This window comes from Canis lupus, chromosome 17, assembly GCF_011100685.1.
Source record: "Canis lupus familiaris isolate Mischka breed German Shepherd chromosome 17, alternate assembly UU_Cfam_GSD_1.0, whole genome shotgun sequence".
Classification (NCBI taxonomy): Eukaryota; Metazoa; Chordata; class Mammalia; order Carnivora; family Canidae; genus Canis; species Canis lupus.
Genome location: NC_049238.1, coordinates 40,895,829 through 40,918,100, shown reverse-complemented (window position 1 = coordinate 40,918,100; position 22,272 = coordinate 40,895,829). Strand labels below are relative to the sequence as shown.

Below are 22,272 nucleotides of genomic sequence, written 5' to 3'. Positions count from 1 at the left end.
ACCTGACCGCAAGCTTCTCTGGAGCTCAGAGCTGTCTCAAATCACGGAACTCAGTGCTGCACTTGGTGCTGACAGCTGCTTCTCTCCTACCAGTGTTTCCTCAAATATTGTGTTTGGAACGGCACCATCCTTTACTGTTCAGGACTGTCCTGGGCATGGCAGGACAATTAGCATCCCTTAGTAAACACTTGCCAAATGCCACCAGAGCACCCGGTCACTGTGAACATCCAAAATGCCCCTTCATGTGTTCAAACACATCTGGCAGGGGGCAGCAGGCCCCCTGGATGAGAGCCACTGCCAGCTGGCCTCCCGTTCAGCTTCATACCTTCTTTTCCTTGAAGACTCAGTCATGACCATTTCTTGACACAAATACTCCAGCTGTTTTCATTCATTTGACTTTGGAGAAAACACAACCCACAACCAACTGAGTAGGGCAGGAGACACCACAGCAGGCAAGAGAAGGACAGGAAATCTCTAAGGGCTCCTCACCCTTATTACCCACAAAACATCAGTATCCTGTACTTTCTAAAACAGTCCTTTAAAACCGGTTTTGATAAGGAAACTGACCTAGAGACATATCCTTGGTCAGGCAGCTAGCTGGTTTGGGGTTAGAATCAGGTTGTCCTGGTTTTTATTCCTCTGTGCATCTCACCACTGCTCACTGCTGTTCCCCAATGCTGGGAAAAGAGCCTGAAATGTCTTTCACTAGCAGTTGATTTTCCCGGTTGCAGGTTCTTTGGTAGTTAGAGTTTATCTCTTCTGCTTTTCACCAAATATTTCCAGCTCCCTACCTTCAGGGGCACAGGGTGATATTATACTTCCAGTTCATCTCTGGCTCTTCAAGAATACCGGTTCTGGTCAATTAGTTGAGAGCATTTCATGGCCAGTTCAAGAAGCTCACTCTCTTTTTCCTTCTGATACAACAGCTCACAGCATTCAAGATGGTGGCTGCTCTGTAAGAGGGAGTCCAAAAGTAAGGAAATGTTGCAGTAGAAGCCACAGCAGACCTGAAGGGGTCAAATAGTGTGAGCGAGAAAAGTCATTCGTTATAATAAGCAGTGAAGATTTAAGAGTTGTCTCTGCAGCATGGTGTATCCTACCCTGACTAATCACCCTTCTGCCATGAGCCAGTTCCCAGATATTTTGATGGAATAGAACTCCTAAGATCCATCCTGTATGTACACACACACACAGCACACACACACAGCACACGAACATACATAGCATATATGCACACAGTACACACAGGACACAGACACACACACACAGAGCCCTGGTTCTTTGCCAACCAATGTCTCCTCTGTTCATCCCCCTTGTGACTTAAATGTGGATCATTTCACCTCTCACACTCTCTTCTTCCCTTTTCAAAGCATCAGGCACCTTACAAAGTAAAACTGGCTCCCAGATATGCAGTTATTTCTTACTTTTTGTTTTTCTCTCCCCATTTGACTATAAGCTCTGTGATGATAGGTAATGTGCTTTTGACTCTGCTTACCACAGAACCCAGAGAAAATAGTACAGAAATGTTTGTTAAATAACTGACCTTCACAATCCAGTGCCAAAGCAAAAAGGGGAGAAAAATTATCCAGGAAAACTAATTTTTCCTCCAAAAGTGCTGAGAAGAATAAGAAGTGAAGGTATACAAGGTGAAAGGGAATATTCATGGAAATATAATGCATTCAAAAGCTTAGAGAATTAGAGGGGGCTATCAACATATAAGCAATTACTACCCCAATATAGAAGGGCTCTTTTCTTTATCACTAGGAAAACTTCTCATTAATCACAACATGGACCATAAGTTATACTTTATCAGCTATCAAATAAAAGACTTTTTATCTCCTTCTGGGTCCATGGTCAACAAAAATTCGGCTTCTAGTTAATATCTGATGAATCCTGGGATGACTCCAGAGGGAACCCGCTCAATAATCCGATAGTTCATTTAACTCTCATCCCACTCAGCTATCCCAGACATCCATTGCCGACAAAGTGAAATATGATATTGATCTAGCACCACATTGTTCAGTCTCCGTGAATCTTTGGGGGTCATTTGCTGGCTGATAGATTAACACAAGTGTGATAATCACTTTGGAAGTAAACTGTCAAGTGTGTGTGCTATACTAGATGCTGTACTGAGAACCCCAGGAAATTAGTTTCTCCCTAGGGGGTGTGTCATATAATCACATTTAACAAAACTCAAATAAATGCTGGAGAAGCAGACAGAGGTTATTGCCAAAACACACTACTGTTTGTATCCTGGGGAGTGAGAATCATCCTCTCCTAGTCTCTCAGCTTCGGCGATCTTATTTCTCCCACTTTGGGAGATACTCTGAACCATAACAAGAGTTTAACGTGAGACTAAAGTAATAATAGTAGTGCAAAGGAAAAAAACTGTGGCAGGCCCAATGTCACAGAATTTTACATGCATTACCTTGGAAAGGTGGCATGAGGATTGAGTACCGACTCAGTAGCTACTTTGCCTGACTTCAAATCCCAGCTGAGTGAGTTACTTAACTTTTGTGTGCCTGTTTCTTCATATGTGAAGCTACCTAAACACACAGATCTGTCTTGAAAATTAAATGAGTTTATTTATGGGAAATACGTAGAACAGTTTCTGCCATGGAAGTATGCCTCAAGTATGATTTTATGGTTCTTTAGAGAGAAAGAAAAAAAGATGGACAGAGAAAGAAATACCTATGAGTGGATGTATGTGGATGTATATATATTTACATAGGCTCGATGAGATAAGTATGATCAGTGTATCCATTTCCCAGAAAAGTACCTGTAAGTTAAAGAGGTAACAGGAATAATTAGCTTGAGGTGAAACCAGCAATTGAATCTGAGACATTCTCTGAGGACCCTCCCCTTGGTTAAGTGACAGCAAGGTGCTCTAGTTAACTCAGATGGCAATTAGTTCTCCTCGTGAAGAAAAATGAATTGGAAATGAGTAAGCATCTCATAGGCAGGTTCAAACTAAGGTTTTATATAATGATAGTGAAATAGTTTTCTAAACTGGATCACAGGTTTAACTTCACTACAGGAACTCTTCCAAATCTAAGCTAATACAATTCAATATGTTAACATCATGTTCTTGGAATCAGCTCTAATGATGGTATTTCTTGTATTGTAGTCACATTGGAAGGAGAATGCACTGGACAGAATTGACCTCAGGCGTTACTGATGTTCAACGTCCCTTTGTCAACCATGACAATTCGGTATCTCACATGGAGGTCCCTCTGAACTTGACAACACCAGGTACTTAGTGTTGCTCAATGTTATTCCGGTACCATAAGAAGAGAATCTCTCTGGGGTATACATGATCCCTCTTCCAACTCCTAGACCATAAAAATCAGAAAATCAGCTGATGAGTCTGAGGACAAGAGTGCAGTTCACACAGTCAAGTGCAACCAATTTTAATTAAGTAATCTCACCCTTCTGTTCCAAATAATCCAATGGCCCAATCTTCACCCAGATTCCATAATGCCACATAATTTTCAAGTTGATGTTCCTCTGAGCATGTGTCTTCATCTTTTCTTCTCTTCACAGAAAAGCTGTTAGAAGAAAAGTACAGATTCACTGTCCTCCTTCCCTGTCTCCCTTCAGTCTGTGCTCTTCAACTGATGGCTAGATTTGTCTACCACTCTCACTTCTAGGCCCTGAGTGAGTCCAATAAGTATTTTTAGACTGCTGCTCTGCTAGCCTACATAAATCATACTCTTATCCCTTCTTTGAGCCCTTTCCAAAACCCGCTTCTTTTGTTTATGACTGCAGTGCTAAATGTGTCCCCATCAGTCCAGATAGTGTTCTTCAAGTTTCTACCATAAAGTTTGGCTATAAATGAGAGCAGAAAAATAGAATATTAGCTGGAGGGTTAAGTGGAGACTATAATTTTTTGAAAAAGAGATATGAGATATTTTAGCATCTTTGCTGTTGGAAAGAATCCGAAAATGAGAAAATTAATAATGTGGAGAGAGGTAGGTCACTTGACCAAGCAAATTCTTCACAAAGGCAAGAATTCACTGAGAGCAGCCAGTTAAGGGGGAAATTTTAACTTTCCCAGAAAAAATGGAAAATCTCAACCTGAAAGCTCCTGATATCCTGGGTAATCTTTTAAGAATTTTAAATTTTCACCAAAACGTTCTTTAATTCTTACCATGGTTTGTTTCAGTGTGTTCGTAATGCAAAGCCATTCAGCCAATCCATCAGGTCTTCACAAAACCATTAATTTCAAACTGGGAAGAGTAAAGTGTTCTCTTGATTCCCAAACACTGACTTGTAACAAAACAGAGTAAAGCAAGGCATCTGAAGCTTCAAGTTTCCTGCAGTTTTCAGTGAATTCCAGAGGCAAAATTCCCTAGCACCCCTCTTGCTCCCAGGAGAAATCAGATCAATGATTCTTATCTTTTGCCTCTGCCATAACCACTAGTGTGTGTTCTCAAACATTTACATTCTGGAGCTTTTCCCCAGTCTTGATGAAACAGAATCTCTCCTGGGGAGAAGGGACACAGAAGGGCAGAGTACAAGAGTATGCTCTTCTATTTATTTTATTTTTATTTTTTTGGAAAGCTTTTTCTCAGCTATTCTTGTATACACTAAAACTCAGATCCTAAATAGAGAAGCCCATATAATGGTTTTTATCTTCATTTGTGTTCATTCTTGCTTTCAATAAGCTCTTGTTATATACCTATCATGTGTCAGGCTCTGTGCTTAGCATCAAGTATATCAGGAAAGTTAAAAGGAGATGGTGCATACCCTCAAGAAGTTTATCATTTAAAAGGGGAAAAAATGGGGATGTCTGGGTGGCTCAATGGTTGAGTGTCTGCCTTTGGCTGAGGTCATGATCCGGAGGTCCTGGTATGGAATCCTATATTGGGCTCCCTGCGGAGCCTGCTTCTCCCTCTGCTTATGACTGCCTTTCTCTCTCTGTGTCTCTCATGAATAAATAAAATCTTTAAAAAAGAGGGTGGGGGGTTGGAATGGAAGCTACTTGAGACCAACTCAGCAGTATAAAGTCTTGTGACCAAGGTGGTCTAAGTATGCTGAGGAGTGACATCCAATCCTAGCTCAGTTGAAGTCAAGGCACAATATATGCATTAAGGCCAGGCATATTCTGGAGATAAGCTCTGAAGGACCAGTAAGAGCCAACTAAGAAATGTCACACAGAAATATAAATAGAAATATTTCCAGTTCTTAAATTAAAAGACTTTATTTATAATTCTTCAATTAACTGAGCAAGGCATATGTGAGTTCCCATTTTCAAATTGTTTTTTATCCAAGAAACCACTTTGTTATCCTTTCACCAGTCCAGAAAAACTAAGGGCCTCTTCCATTCCAAGTGATGGGGGACATCAAAAGGATTGTAGAACACATTCCTGGTCCTTCAGAGAAGCAAGCCTTCAGAGAAGTGGGGAAATTTCAGCTCCTAGGGAAAAGAGCTTTCATTTGAAGCATCAAGGACAAGATGGAGGGAGAAGCAAAGTCAGAGAAGGTGAAATTTACATCTGTGGAAATATCCTTCTCTGCCTCATGGAGGTAATAAGATGTAAGTTAAACAAAACAGAAAAGAAAAAAAAAAGCTTCTTTTGAAACATTTGAAAATTCAGAGGTGACAATGAAGACGAACTCTTCTATAAGTCCCCATGAATGCATCTCAAGGGGCCCTGGCTGTCCTGGCAATGGGGATGAGTTTCCCAGTGGAACCAACCCTGTATTACACATGTGTCACCCATCTCCAAGTCCAACTTGGGTTTTTTAGGACAAACTTGGCTTTGTGGTAAATCAGAGAAAACCGATTATAATAAACTGTACTACAACAGAGACTTTTTGTGAACACAGCTATTTTCACAGGTCAGTGTTGGGTAAACAATATTATGTTAATCTAGCTGTAAACAATTCCTCTAAGAAGAAATTAATTGTGCCTTAATAGAAACCTGGCTTAAAGGCTAATGAGAGTGAGACCCCGCTCTCTTCTTCAGTGATTAAACCACTTTTTGAAGCCCTATGTGCAATTCTGGCTTCTCATTTTGAGGAAAGTTGGAAAATTGCCCCAGCTTAGTCACTATTAAAACCAAGATAAATGACAAACAGTTAAAGGTACCCTCAGGAAACATGTGACACACTCAAAATGGACAACTGAGGAAAATCTAAAGAAGTAAGAGAACCAACAAGGGAGGTAACCCTCCACAGAGGTCACTCCCCTAGAACTGAAGGTGGGGGGAAGGTCTTACCAAAACCCTGTGAGTCCTGTAGCTAAAGGAGCCTGGCCACTGCCAATCTGCACCATGCCATGGCATGGAGGAGCCAGGGGAATAATGCCATGACCACTAGCACCTTGCCCCAGAATTCCACCCAGTACCTTCCATTGACAATGCCAGAAATCAAAGAGCAATCATACCCACTAACATCAGTCCATATATGTCAGTTTATGTGGGGTTAAGCAGGTGGGAAAGGGTAGAGGATAAACTTGGGAAGCCAACAGAGAATACTCACATAGGATCAAAAGTTGACTGTTGGCCAGACATGAAAACTGTCTTTCAGTATTTGAAAGTATACAATCATATCCCAAATTTATGCACCCTTAGGGCTCTAATTGTCCCTCTTAAACCAGATTTTATGATCTCTCCCAGACTTCCAACACCTGGAAGTACCTTGGTTAAAAATCTTCCAATAGAAGATCTCACAGTCTACACAAAAAGATTCAAAGTCCTCGTTGATCATGACCCCACACACCCAATCACTCCATCTACATTTCCAGTTATTTTCCACTATTGTTTTGCATATACTGAGATTGGGGAAACTGGATTTTTCACTGCTAACTTCACCCATGATGTTCCCTTGTCATTCAAAATCCAATTTCACATTTAAGACTCAGTCTGAATTCTACCTTCATGAAGCCTATCCTAATTGTTTAAGCCAGCTATAATCTCTCCTTCCTGTTTACTGCCCTGTGGTTAAACATCTCTTGCAGAATTTACCTTAAAAACATATTTGTCTTAACTCCATACCCACTTCTAAGCTATTTGAAGGGATAATGCCTGTCCCTCACCCTTGTACCTCTGTCCCTAGCCTGATGGCTTCTACATCACAGGCAACCATGAAAGCCTCCCTAAATTGCATTTATATTCATTGATTCGTTATAGATTTGAAAGAATTTCTTTCGTTTTCTCCAGCAAGAAAATATAATAAAAAGATTTAAAGTCACAAGTAGTAAGATTTTGGCTGAACATAAGATCTTATAATGACTAACCATGGGATGGTTTTGCCCTCAGCTCTTGCTGAATGAGAATATGATTTCAGACCATATATTACAGAACAAAATTGGGCCATATCACAACCAGAAGTTAGCTAACTGGTAGCATTAGATATCAGAGAAATTGTTGTATAACCCAGAAGGTAGCATTAATTTTACTTTAGAATACATATTTATATATTTGCATAATGCGGATGAGTTCAAGGGGACGTATTAGGTTTACCTGACCATTGTTCCTTTGCTGGGAAAATTCTTATTCAGAAAAGGGGGCAAGAGACCTTTACAGAATTAGGACCTATCTCTAAGTGCCAGAATTTATTATTAGACTCTGTCCCACTAGATCATCTGTGATTCTTGGCAGGCAAGTGTTATATTGAAGTCTTTTCAATTACAATGACTAAAGGAAAATTTTTTGTAAGATTTAATAAGCACACCAGCTTCTTTAATGGTTTTTTATATGTGCTCAGGCAGCTCAGATACTGCCATCGCAGCATAAAATTCCATACTCTTTTGAATATATTTCATGCTTCTTTTTAATGACCTCATTAGACAAATCAGTTTTTTGGCAAAGCAAGTCTAAAAAAATTAATCTTATAGTGATTTGTGGCATCCAGTGATCAGACAATATCCAATGCATGCTTTTAGAATTGCCAACCTATTACAATAATGAGAGAAGAGGTGCAAGGAGAATAAAAGTAAGATATTTACCTTACCCTTGAGGAGTTTATAATCTAGATGTACAGACCACATGAACCCAGAATCTAGCAGTGAATGACATGTCACAGCTTAATGGCTCATAACCAGAAAGTACCAGGACATTAGGGAGGCGGGAGGAGGAATGAGAGTTTAGAGTTGGAAGGTTTGAGTCTCAATTCTGTCTCTTACTTGGCTGTGCATCTCCAAAACAGTTACCCAATCTTTCTGAGCTTCAGAATTCTCTTCTGGAATGATAATTGCCTGCAGAAACATTTTGAGGATTTAATAGGAAAACAATGTGTGTGAAAGAAAATTCGATAAACTGTAAATCTCTATACATACCTGTCCAGTCACTTCGCAGACATTGACTAGAAGCCCACTATATGCCAAGTACTATCTCCAGCACTACCAGAGATTCTACCAGCTTTTAATCTACATATTTTTCCCCTAAAGAGGTCAACTAAGCATGGTCCTCCAGGTTCCCTTTGGAGAAAGAACTGAGAGCCATGACAGCTGGGGTAGTGAGAGAAATTCAGAAAGGACGGTGAGGCCTGAAAGTTCTAGGTCTTGTAGAATACGTGGGATATAGATAGTTGAGGGAGAAAGAAGAGGTTTTGAGGGCAAAGAAGCAGTATCTCCTAGAGATGGGCAAGTGTGGCATTTTTTGAGTGCAAGTACTTTCTCGAGGAAAAAATAAACTTTGCGTCTACTGCGAGACCAGGTTTATTGAACTCAACCAGTGCAAAATATAATTGAACAAATGCTCATTAAATCATTAGTAACACTTTAAGTGTTAATAATAACACCAAATGAATCTTAAGGGAAAGGGTCCGCTGACTATGCTCAGATTTGGAGAGGTCCCTATTTATTAGGCAAAAGGAGAAATGTGAGTGGATAGTAAGAGGTTAGTCAAAAAGGGAGATTTAGAGGACATCTGGGACTCAGTCCACGTAAACTGGCAAACGGACTTCATCTCCACTGCCATTTCCCATCAGCAGGTAGTGCCTGCCTGGAGCACCCCCCCAGGAAAAATCTACTGCCGTGTCTGAGCTCAGTGATAAAATATTGATGTTTGCCTTGGGCACTGGATGCCAAAGCAGTGACTCAAGTCTTCTCTCTGCCAGCCCTGCTTACTCCGGCCTCGGCTCCCTCCTGAGGCCTGAACGTGGCAAAGTGAGGTTCAGAATAACAGCTCTGAGAGTTTCCGCTGCCAGTTTTGCTAGGTAAGATCCAATAAAGCAGAAAAGCCCTCCTATCACCTACAACCATTACTAAAATGAAAAGGTTTTCAACTTCACTTTTAGCAAAGCAAACCACTGCTTTCATTAGAACCTTTTAGCAGTCCAGCAAAAAAACAGAGCTTTTGCTTTCAGGTAGATCTGAAGATGCATCTGCAGACACAGAGGAAGGGAAGCGCCTAACCTTGAGTAACTCACGGCCTGTGAGGAGCATGAAAACAATATGAAAATGGCAGAGTAAATAATGTGCGACATAACAAGATTTTTCAGAGGGGTCTGTTCTCTTACTTTGCATAGGTTAATTTGAAGGACATTGGCACAGAAAGGAAATACCAAACCCCATTTCCTTATCTCCAGACAGATGCTCCATACACACGAGTTTTTCTAACAGGTCCTGGAGCGGCTGACAGTTACAGCCGGAGTCTTTCCATGCTGTTGGTCCAACTCATATTCTCTGGCCAGTGAGAGGCCAAAGCACCCTGGAATTCTTGCACAATCTCGGCTCCAGCCAGAATGAGATCAGATAACTCACAGCCATGTGTGAACCCCCTCAGACATTAAATATTTACAAAAATTTTATTGTGAAAGAAACAGTAGGGTATGGATAGAGAAGAGATGAAGTTTTTTTTAATATTTTATTTAAATTCAATTTGCCAACATATGGTATAACACCGAGCCCTCATCCCATCAAGCACCCTCCTTAATGTCCGTCACCCAGTTACCCCATCCCCCCACCCCTTTCCCCTTCTGCAATTCTGTGTTTGCTTCCCAGTTAGGAGTCTCTCATGGTTTGTCAAGAAGAGATGAGTTTTTTAAAGGCAATGTCCAAATAGACCCATCTATCTTCAGCATCACAGAGGCAAAATTTCAAGGGACCCAAAAGTACACACCATGAGCAGGTGTCTTCTGATTCAGGATGACCAGGATGACCAGTGCTGATACATGGAGCTGGGGCCGTCGAGGAGGACATGCATAGGGCAAGCAGGATTGAAGAACAGGTAGAGAAACAGCCATGGAGCTGACCCCCCTCCCCCCAACTGGTTGCAGTAGTAACAGCCAGCCCCACCACTCTCCCCAGGAGAGTCCTGAGGCCACTCCTACTGAGTGGGGGGAGCAGCGATCAACTACAGCAGCTGCAGCTTCTTGGCCTCTGGCCTCTGGCTGACACCAGCTGGGCTGGGGGGCAGGGTGGTGCAGCAGCTGTGAGTACCTGTCTCATGCAAAGGACAAAGAAGGACCCCAGTGGCACTGCCTAGAGCGCAATCCTCCAAAGATCTCTTCGGCTCTGGAATAAATAAATTAAACATTACATGCCCAAGGGCTGGAAAGCTTTCCTGCCCTTCAGGAAGAAGAGAAAAGTCAAGAACTTGGAGAAAAATACCCTCGCTAGGGATCCCTGGGTGGCACAGCGGTTTGGCGCCTGCCTTTGGCCCAGGGCGCGATCCTGGAGACCCGGGATCGAATCCCACATCGGGCTCCCGGTGCATGGAGCCTGCTTCTCCCTCTGCCTGTCTCTCTTTCTCTCCCTCTCTCTGTGACTATCATAAATAAATAAAAAATTAAAAAAAAAAAATACCCTCGCTAACAAACACCATGAGGATGGAAAAACAAATGCAAGACACAGCCACTTGTTCCTGGACACCTACCATGTGCCAAGCATTTTGCCAGGAGCTTTACCTGTGTTGATTTCCATGTTTGCATGTGTGATTAACCATTCTTTGTCCATGAAGGGATAGGTGAGAGAGGGTAAGTCATTGTGTGACTGTCATCGTCAAAAATGATTGACCTGGGATCTGAATGCAGCTGGGGATGACACCACGTACTGCTTATCTCTTCATATGGATTCAAGCTACCCTCTAGTTTTTTTTTTTTTTTTCATTTCAGCCTGAGATTTCCTTTAGTATTTTTTGTAAGGCAGGTCAGCCCTTGAAGAATTCTCTAAGTTTTTTTAATATCAAAATACCAATTTCTTATTCATTTGTGAGCAATAGTTTTACTAGATATAAAACTCTTGGTCAATAGTCTATTGTTTCTCCAGCACGGACTATATTCTAGACCACTTGGTCATGGCTCATAATCTCGGTTGCTAGTATTTTGTTGAGGATTTTTATGTTTGTCTGCATAAGATATATTGCCTTCTTGTTTCCTTTCAGTGTTTTTGTTTGATTTCGATATCAGGGTAATACTAGCTTCATGGAATGAGTCAAAGTGTTTCCTCCTCTTCTACTTTTTGGTAGAGTTTGTGAAGAATTGGTATTAACTCTTCTTTACATGTTTGGGAGCTCTTACCAGTGAAGTCATCCAGTCCCAGGTTTTTCTTTTCTAGAAAGCCTTTATTATTATTTCAATCTTTTTCTAGATGCAGACTCTCTATTTCTCACTGGCCAAGTTAGGTAGTATCTTTCTCTCTAGGAACGTGTCCATTATGTCGGAGTCATCAAATCATTGGCATACAGCTGTTTACAGCACTCCCTTATCATTCTTCATACTTCAGTAAGTTTGGCAGTAGTGTTCCCTCTTTAACTTTTTATTTTACTAATTTGATTGTTCTCACTTTTGTCTAGGTCAGCCTAGCTAAAGATCTGTGTCTTTTATTCTTCTTTTTGAAAAGCCAACTTCTGGCTAAGCTAATATTCTCTATTGTTTTTTCTATTCTCCATTTCATTTATTTCTGTTGTGATCATCATTGTTTTCTTTCTCCTGCTTACTTGAGTTTTATTTTCTCTTCTTTGTCTACTTTCTTAAAAAGGAAGTTTAGGTTATTGGTTTTAGATCTTTCTTCTTTTCCAATATAGATGTGTATCATTATAAATTTTCCTTTAAGCACCATTTTATTTAGCTGTAGCCCATAAGTTTTGGTGTGTTGTGTCTTCGTGTGCTTTCATTTCAAACGTTCTCTAATTCAACTTGCCATTTCTTTGTTGACCCATTGGTTATTTAATAGTGTGTTCATTTCCGCATATTTGTGAATTTCCCTGGTCTTTTTCTGTTAATGATTTCAAATTTCAATCCATTGTGATCAGAGAACATACTTTGTATGATAACAATCGTTTTAAGTATATTGGCACTTGTTTTATTGTGTAGCAGTTGGTCCATCCTAGAGAATGTTCCATGTGTGCTTGAGATAAAAGGCACTTTAATATGGCTGAGTGGAGTGCTCTACTAGAGATATCGACTACCTTGTATATAGTGTTGCCAGGCTTTCTACTTCTGCCTTGTTTTCTATTCATTATTGAAGTAAAGTATTGAAATCTCTGACTCTAATTGTTAAATTCTCTACTTCTTCACTCAATCCAATCAGCTTTTGCTTCACATATTTTGTTAGGTGCATATATGTTTATGATCATTATAATTTTCTGATAGTTTGAAACTTTTATCATTATAAGATGCTCCTCTTTATCTCTAAAAACATTGTTTATTTTAAACTCTATTTTGTCTGATATTAGTATAGGCACTCTAGTTTACTTACAATTGTTGCTTGTATGATACATTCTCTTCCATCCTTTTGCTTTAAATCTATTTATATCTGAATCTAAAGTGTTTCTGTTGTGGATAGCATATGGTTGGATCATTTTTATTTATCCATGCTAGTAATCTCTGCATTACGAGTATATTGTTTAATTCCTCCATATTTATTGTTATTATTGACATAATTGGATTTATAGCTGACATTTTACTTTTTGTTTTCTATGTATCTTACTTAGGTCATTTTTTTTTTTTTTTTTTTTTTTTTGCTCCTTCCTTTCTCCTTTACTGTATCCTTTCTCAAGTGAGTATGTTCTTGTGGAATATTTTAATTCCCTGAATGATTTTTTTCAAGTCATTTTTTTAATGGCTGTTCCAGGGCTTATCACAGTCCTTTTAACTTACCAAATGACTTCAGATTTATACTAACTTAATTCCAATGAGATAAAAATCTTACTCCTATATAACTCTATTCCCTTCTATCCTTTCTTGTGCTATTCTTGTTCTGCATATTGTATCTATGTACATTACAAACCCATCAATATATTGTTATAATTCTTACTTTATACAATTTCATATCTGAGACATTGAGAAAAGAAAGAAGAATAATTATATATTTATATTTTGTTATATACCTTTATATTCACCTTTTCTCATTCTTTTTGCTTGTTTCTGTGGGTTGGAGAGGCCAACTGGTGTCATTTCTTTACACGGGGGATACAGCCTCCATCCCATGGTTAGGGGCTAGATGGAGAAAACAAGCCCTTGACTTCTAGACCACATTCAACTGGATCTTGACCTCTTCAATTTGGAGTTAGAGGGAATGAGAAATAGTCATTGTTTACCGTTTTCAGTGAGACAGGTAAGCTTTTATTGAAAGCTGAAGGAAGAGCATGCCCCATCTTCTGGGCTACCACCATCCAAGACAGAGCTTTCCTCAAGCTGAGCTGGGGTATGGTTGATGAGGGAGAGGGCCATTGTTCAAATGCCATAGACTCTCACAGTCCTTATAAAGTTTTAGTAGATTTTTTTTGAATAAACTATTTCTTCATTTGTTATTTGCCTGTAAGGTTATGCACAGAGACATTAAACTTAAAAAAAAAAAAAAAAAAGTTTTCCCTGGCTTTGTTTTTGTTCCTGAGGAATGTGATTATGGAGCTCCACATGCTCTCATACCAAAGTAAATCCTGCCCTTCTATATTTTTAATGTCTTCTTTAGCTTCAGGTAAATCCTCTTTCTTTGTTCTTAATTTTTTTTGTCATTCGTTTATTGTTTTTGGCTTGATCACATTGGCAGAGTTTTAACAATTTCATTCATTATTTCTAAGAAAAAGTTTCTATTTGGACTAAGCATTTTCTACATTTTATTTTCTATTCTGGTGATGTCTGCATTTGTCTATACTGATTTCTTTTGTCTGCATTAATATTTCCCTCTGGATTCTTTTGATTTACTTTGTTATCCTCTTTTAGTTTCTTCAGTTGAAATCTTAGCTCACTTATTTTCTTCTTTTTTTAAAAAAAGATTTTATTTATTTATTTGAAACAGAGAGTGAAAGAGAGAGAGAGCATGTACAGGGGGAGGGGCAGAAAGAGAGGGTGAGAGGGGACTGGATCCTAGAACCCGGGGATCATGATCTGAGCCAAAGGCAGATATGCTTAATCAACTGAGCTACCCAGGTGCCACTTAGCTCACTGATTTTCAATCTTTGTTTCTAATAAATGAATTAAAATCTATGAATTTTTCTTTGAGTAACATTCAACTTGATTTCATAGGTTTCTATATATAAGGTCCTTACTCCCCTTTTGTATTAAGCAATGCATAAATTCCATCTTAACTTCTCTTTAAATCATATGATGTTCAGAAACTTTTGTTTTGTATTGTTTTGTTTTAGGTGAATTGACAAAGATCCCCTTTATTTCAAATGTTAATGCATTTTATGTTTTTTCTCTTTTTTAGTTTTTATTTAAGTCCCAGTTAGTTAACATACAGGGTAATATTAATGATTCTAAGCTTATAATTTCTGCTTTGGAGAATTTGTTATGATTTTATTTGCAAAAGTCTACATGGCTGTGTTTTATAAACTCAAGGTGCAGACTATAGAGAATTTAATTTCAAATAAAATTGACTTGTCCTGGGTAGGAGCCACTTTATCAGTTTCTTATAATGTACTGTGAATATAAACATTTTCAGTCTTTAGAGCCTTTGCCATTCTCAGATGTATATCAAAACTGTCTATTTGTAGTCTCTGTGTTGCTCCTCTCCATCTCCTTTACCTTTTTTATAGTATAGCATAGAATTGACTACACACACACACACACACACACACGTATAAATCCATATATCTGTGTTCTGTTTCCTTCTCTGGAAAAGACCCATTATTCCTGTTTACAGTGCGACTTATAAAAAGAAAGATAAAATCCCTGATTGCCTTTCATAGAAATTATAAGGATGAAATTACAAAACATTAAGCACAGGGATGCCTGGGTGGCTTAGTGGTTTAGCGCCTGCCTTCAGCCCAGGGTGTGTTCCTGGAGTCCCCGGATCGAGTCCTGCATTGGGTTCCCTGCATGGAACCTGCTTCTCCCTCTACCTGTGTCTCTGCCTCTGTCTCTCTGTGTGTCTCTCATGAATACATAAATAAAATCTTAAAAAAAAAAAATTAAGCATAATGGCAAGGCATACAATTACCCAAGGACTTTGAAAGTAGGATCTGGGGTTCAGAATAAGTGGAAAACTGCCCCATGCGTTGTCCCACATGCCTAAGAGCAAGGCTCACATCCCTTTCCACAAACAAGACAGTAGAAAGTAAAGGAGTGTGTTAGTCACTAATACCTCCTGGCTATGTTTACGTAGTTTGACAAATACATTTTTCCTTAGAAACCAGTAAGCTGTCCATCCTAAAAGTCAATCTCTTTGGCTAATCTTTCCCTTTACTTAAAAATGATTATGATTTAAGGAGCAGCATCAAAGGTATTTATGCTCAATGTAAAAAAGAGTATAAATATTTTAAAATTTAAATCATATTCCTAAGTAAGGATGGGCAGACAGCAATTTATTGTGACATCCAAAACTCTATGAAAAATCCCTGAGTGAAGTTGCATCAGGAGAAACATGAGTCTAAGCAGCCAGGATAGGAGGGCCTTCCCATGGGACTCCCTTCCTAGGAAGCATTAGAGGAGAGCACAGGGTTCTCAAGAACCAAGAAAATGACTTGTAAAACAATTAGTCAAGCACAGACTTTAGACGTTTCAGGACTCCATTTTAAGCATCTGCTTATTGGGTTGAATACCAGGCAACTACTCTCACTGCCCATTGCAACTTACTGCCAACTGTGCCAAAGGACCAAGGTGCCTTTCTTAGGAGAAAGTAAGCAGTGGCATCCCACTCTAACCTGCTCTCAGACTTCCTGATCTTTGGGCTCAGCTCTCAGAATGCTGTTAGTACCTGGGGAGTGATCAGGATGCATTTCAGAGGGCTAAAAATAACAACTTGACACCATAGGGAGCATAAACACTTAACATGTTCACATAGAATTCCTGGAAGTAAAGTATATTATCTCAAAGAAATTAATTTCTGAGGTTAGGATTTGGAACACCAAAGCATTTTTCCGTTGGTCCTAAATCAGACTGCAGAGGTCAGAGCAAACACAGGGCCTCCTGCTCTGCTTGCTTCTTGCAGCCGAATTCTTCACTCACTGTCCCATAGCAACTACTATTTCAATAAACCTATGTCCTACAGACATATCACTGGTAAGACACAGCATCACTGGCTCCAAGGCTGAGCAGCTCCATTTGCCAGGCATAAACCATCTACAAAGTAGAACACCGAATCCCATTGATCGTGCAACAGAACAGAAAGAACTACTTCACATGCAGATTAAATCCCTCTGCTTCTTCATCTGCAGCAAAGCAAAGCACCCAGAACCCTTCTTTCTTAGACTCTTAATGCCTGGCAGACGTCTACTAACTCAATCGATAAACTAAATACTCACAAGACTAATACTACCTGGCATATCATGTTAATTTTAGCTTGTGATTGCCAGAGAAAGACAAACAATACACCTTTATAGCCTTAAGGTCAGCATCAGGAAGTTCAGTGACCAATTCTCACATCAATCATCTCTTGGCAGCCCTGCCAATACTATGATTCTGGTTGGCAGGGGCATGGGGTTAACTAGAATGGTCACTCTGAAGGTGCATTCGATCCCGTGGAGAGGAACAAAATTGCTGAAAAGCATCAAAGTAGTGAAAGGTAGACTACTCAGGAAAGGAGAAGGGAGTAAACTGAGCAATTGGAGAACTTTGGTTGAATCCAATTCACATATGTATATGTATATAGTTAATATATATGTATACAATTTAAAGATACGTATAAAATCTCAAAAGTGGACAATAATTTGGCAGACGAAAAACAAGTTAGAGAGGGGCAGAGCTTCTAAAAGGCAATAGAATTTGTTGCAAGGATTTTGGATGAATTCATATACCATAAGGCAGTATTGCATTTTTAGCACCTTTCTCAAGAGGAAAAAGAAAAGTAACATTCTGTAGCTCCATATCAAGGGAATTTACGAAGGATTGAATTACAATAAATGAATTTACATGAGGGATCGTTCTTATCAAACATGAATGCTTAAGATGAAAGAATAAGACATTATGCGCCCAAAGAGAGCTAAGCTTCTTTAAAATAATCCTGTTAGAATGTGAATTTTAGGATCTGATAATTTATGAATGTCACCAGCTCCTGGCCTGTCACCTGCATCTTCTACTCCATGCCAATCTATTCAAAAGAACGAACTGCTCATTCCCAAATGTGCTTGGATTTACATTTCATCTACTCTCTCATTCCAAGTCCAGCAGCATGGACAGAAAAGACTGTCACCCTGAAATACACGCTGAGGGCCTGTGTGGGTTCTACAGGAAGCTGTGGCCTGCAAGATGTGATTTGCACAATGCTCGGAGGGCTCCTATCACCGCTACCCCTGTACACTGCCTCAGGCTGACACAGAGCCTGGAATGGCATCCCTCTTTCAGTTCTAGCATTGTTTACAGAAGGTCTTTGTTGACACACACAGATACCCTCTTTTGGAACTGTCATATATTAAGCCAATTGTTCCTACCTGAATCATTGAGCAGTTCCTAAATAGCAACCTGAAAGAATATGACAAGATAAAGTGAAGTTTTCATTATGGAGGAGGATATTGGGAAAAGTCTCAGGAGATGCTTCTCAAACTTGGCCAATCACCACACTTACCTGCAGAACTTGTTCGAAATAGGGAATTTTGTACCCTACTCCATGAAGGGTTGATTCTTTAGCTCTGGAGTTGGTACAAAGAATATGTATCCTTGACGGGCATCCCAAAAGATTCTGATAATCAACATGGTTGAGGAGCCACAGCAGGTCAGTCCTGGAAAGGTCTCAACAGTGGGGAGCCCTAGGCAGCCATCGGGCCAGCACCTGGTCAGAGGATGCACTGAGAAGACCAATTACTCCCCTCCTCTTCCTTATAGTAGGGTAAAGACACAAACATGAAGACTACTGACAAGATGGGGATCAAAGCATCAACCTCCTAAACGAAAGTCCAAAGTGCAAGGTACAGCCCATTCACAAGCTTAATCATTAAAATGGAGACTCCAAGAGCAGAAGTGATGGGCACTTGTCTTTTCAATGCTGAGCCTTGTTGCCTAGGTGATAAGGTCCAACAGAAATTAGCCTTTCACCAATCTCACCAATGAAATAAGTCATTCCTCCTCCCCAGCAGAGGCCTGAGTAAAGATGCCTCAGGGAGAGCCACACTGGTCACCCCAATGCCACCGCCATCCTGCAGGGAGGAAGGACACATCTCCTTCCAAGGAAACACGAAGATAACAAAATACAAATTTCTCTCTAACACAGCCCATGAGAGTTTGCCATTAGGTTAAGCCCATGGTCACATCAGCCCAGCATTCTGATTCCAAGGTACATAACCAGGGGAAGAAAAATGATGAGTAAGCATGACTCTGTCCTTTGTCCAAAAGGGTAGCTTTAGTATTTGATCAAAATAGCCACACATGTTAGGGATATTCACACCAAACACAAAACAAAATGAAAGTGAAACCAATAGAAACAAAATTAAGGTGGTAGATTTATTAAGCATCTTTTATCCAGGAGTTTTAAAAACTTTTCATAGTCTTGGGCACCTGGGTGGCTCAGTCACTTAAGCATCTGCCTTCAGCTCAGGTCATGATCCCAGGACTCTGGGATCGAGCCCTAGTGAGGCTCCTGCTCAGTAGGAGCCTGCTTCTCTCTCTCCCTCTGCTCCTCCCACTGCCCTCACCCCCCTCACCTGCTCATGCTCGCTCTCTCTCTCTTTCTCCCTCTCTCTCAAATAAATAAAATCCTTTTTAAAAAAATGTTCATAGTCTTTATTTCAGATGTTCTTCATTTCTGCTCCCACCCCCTTTGGGAGAAGCTGGATCTCGCTTCTGCGGGTACACCCAGCCCCAGTGCAGAGCAAACCCAATTCCTGCCTCACGGTGCCAGACCTGCTCCTTCCTTTCCTGTGCGTGCCTGTGTCTTAATGGCAGTATTTTTCAATTCAATTCAATGCATTTGAAGGGAAGATAAAACAAAAATAATGTAGCACCAAATACCAAACCCTGGGCACACCAATGTAAGCACCAAGTAGCCTGTAAATAAATGTGGGAATGTTAGCTGGGGAGAGAGAAAGTACTAAGAAGTGTTCACCCAGTGTAAAACCAGGGCAGGCTCTGACAAGGTCTGAATGCTTGGAAAGTGGTTTTGAAGACATTCAAGTGTCTCTCCTGTTGTCATTCTCTCAATCTCAGCAATTTCTCAGAGACTGTTTTTCACTGCAAGTCACCTTGGTGATTAATCAGAGACAGTAGATGGCTCTTCTTCTATCTAAACTAAACTGAACATCAGTCATACTAAAAAAAAAAAAAAAAAATCTGAGCTTGTCATCAATTTCTTCAACACATGTGAACATTTGTAAAGAGAGGCACGTTATCAGCTTCCAGATTTCTCTCTTCCACTATCTTTCTGCATCCTCGCTCTGCAAGAACACCTGTCTAAATCCTCAGCATGTCAATCAATAAACACAGCATTTCAGGGCACAAGCAAGCTGTGTCCTCCATGAATGGATGAATCTAGACTTGGGAGTCCAACATATTTCCTTGAAGAAACTTTCAATTAAAACCAACAAGAAAGCCCAAGATGAAATCAAATATTAGAGAAATGAGAAATCTGTCATATATTAAGCAAATATTTACAATGAAAAATGTGCCATGTGACTGAATGAAAAATCTAAAGCTGCAAGGTATACCAGAGTCGAATGTATAAAAGGGAGGGGATGGGGCTTGCTTCTTCCTGTCCTATTGTCCAATAATGATATCTGTTCATAAGAATACTTTGATGGTTTGACCCTCTTAAGAGGTGATAAAGTGGATTTTTATTTGACCCAGGCATATCTTTGTTTACACCTTTGGACTTTGAATACATTTAAGTCTTGATCCAGTTCAAACTGGTTCCCTGGTTGGAAAGAAAAGAAAAGAAAAGAAAAGAAAAGAAAAGAAAAGAAAGAAAAGAAAAGAAGAAAAGAAAAGAAAAGAAAGAAAAAAAGAAAAAAGAAAGAAAAGAAAAGGAAAGAAAGAAAAGAAAAGAAAAGAAAAGAAAAGAAAAGAAAAGAAAAGAAAAGAAAAGAAAAGAAAAAAGAAAGAAAAGAAAAATAGGTTTTATTTCTGTTGGGATGAAAGTATGTATTTTGAGTTCATTTTTAAATTCAGCAAATTCATATAGTTAATTTAAGGATTCAAGATTCAATCCACAGTTTCACTTAAGATCAACTTCCTTATGGAGAGATTTAAACCTTAGAAAATTATGACCGTATATTACACATATTTTATTTCTTGGCCTAACATTTGCCTCACATGATACCCGCACCCCAATTTATAGTAGACAATCGGTCATTTTTATTTCTCTACATAAAAGTCACATGACTTTTTGCTACCATAATGTCTTATTTACACCTCACAATTATGATACAGGACCCTGGCATTGATATATCTGATCCAGGAACTATTTGTAACGCTTATAAGTAAGAGCTGACAGTTTAACGTATTTCTTTTTCAAAATCCTCTCTTCACTGCTTTCTCAGATATAACTCCATAAGTGTAGTGTCATGTATCAGTAATTTTAAAAATATACCATATTTCTTTGAATGATGGCTACCTCACTTTACCCCTTAAATCCCTATTTAGGGACAGCAAAGCTGACACAAAGAGAATCACCACTGCATTGTAACAAAGATAAGATATACAGTCACATTTATCTGATTCTTTTTCTTTCCTCTTAAATTTTTAGGCATTGCCAGACAAAATGTTTTTAAACAGTAAAGCATAATATGACACAAAACTCTGAGGCCTAAAAAATACTCTTCTGAGTGGAATTTCTCTACGTGCCTATTATGACCCATATCAGTCTTTTTCTTTAGGATTCTGGATAGCTTCCGCACTTCTCCAGCATTTATCTCATCCACAGGCTCCTAGTTTATCAAGGAAAGGATTTACACAGCTCTGAAAGGCATCGTTAGTGCATTATTGCTTCACTGAACTCATATACAGCATGGAGATGGTCGCAGTAAATGAGGAAGAAGGGAGCAATTCTTCACAACAGTCATTTATGAGGAGTAAAATCACCCATGGCCAACCCCACCCTAGACCACAGCACGTGCCGATGCCCAAATTCAAAAGCTCAAAAACACTATCAGCACACATGGTGGGTGTGCAGCATGCTGATTGCTCTAAGTTCCTCTGAAGGATCTTAAGTCCTTGCATTTTCCCTGATGATTTCCTGAAGTTCTAAAAGACTGCACATCTCCTAAATGACTGTCTTTTTCCAAAGCAGGATATATGCTATGCTTATTCAGCACTGAGATTGCACTTGAAAGAGGACATTTTGGCATGATTCATTTGACAAGGTGATTTGGGTGTTTCAGTATCCAAGATAAAAAATAATGACAAGATTTTTCCTTATTATTAAAAAAAGAAAAAATGTGCAAGAGCTATCTCTGGTCCTTACCCCATGCTGGAGTCTCACCTTCACTCTTACCACACACCCCACTGTTCAAACACCCCCTGACGTTCACTCCGGATGCTGGTTTCCCCTGCTGACTGACAATTTGTAACAGGTGAAAGTTGAGTGGTTTATATTTCAGATTATATCAAAATGCTCCCATGCTAAAATGACTGAATTAGACTATCACAGCAACAGGTCAAAATAAACACCCTCCTGGATGCAATTGGGAGTTCTAATCCTGCCTAATGTTGATTAGAATCTTGTACCATAGCAACTCAGGTAGCTCTGTCAGAAAGCTCTCCCTTGGCCCCAGAATAATTCTGGCCATCCCCTATCAAAACTTACCCATCATCAGTTACATCTGCTCGAAGCCTAATGCTGTGGTAATATAAGAATCTTCTTAGAGCTGTTATGTTCATGGCTAATAGGAAAAGGCAAAGGAGGGATCATTTTTAATCACCAACTGTGCACTTTGTAAACGTGATATAATTTATGCATACATAAAACAAGTAAAGTATTATTGCACTTTTTCTATAGATGAGAAAACTGAGGCC

The 22,272-nt window shown here is 39.5% G+C and overlaps 1 long non-coding RNA gene across 2 annotated transcripts; it reads right to left on the bottom strand.

Moving 5' to 3' along the window:
- Positions 1–2,960: 2,960 nt before the first annotated feature.
- Positions 2,961–21,946, bottom strand: LOC111090437. 2 transcript variants are annotated; one of them, XR_005371882.1, is made up of 3 exons: positions 21,740–21,946; positions 3,429–3,548; positions 2,961–3,332 (listed from the first exon to the last, which is right to left on the bottom strand). It is a non-coding gene; the product is annotated as an uncharacterized LOC111090437 (long non-coding RNA). The 2 variants fall into 2 exon arrangements; XR_005371881.1 differs by lacking the exon at positions 21,740–21,946 and adding an exon at positions 4,151–4,271.
- Between the last annotated feature and the right edge of the window lie 326 nt (positions 21,947–22,272).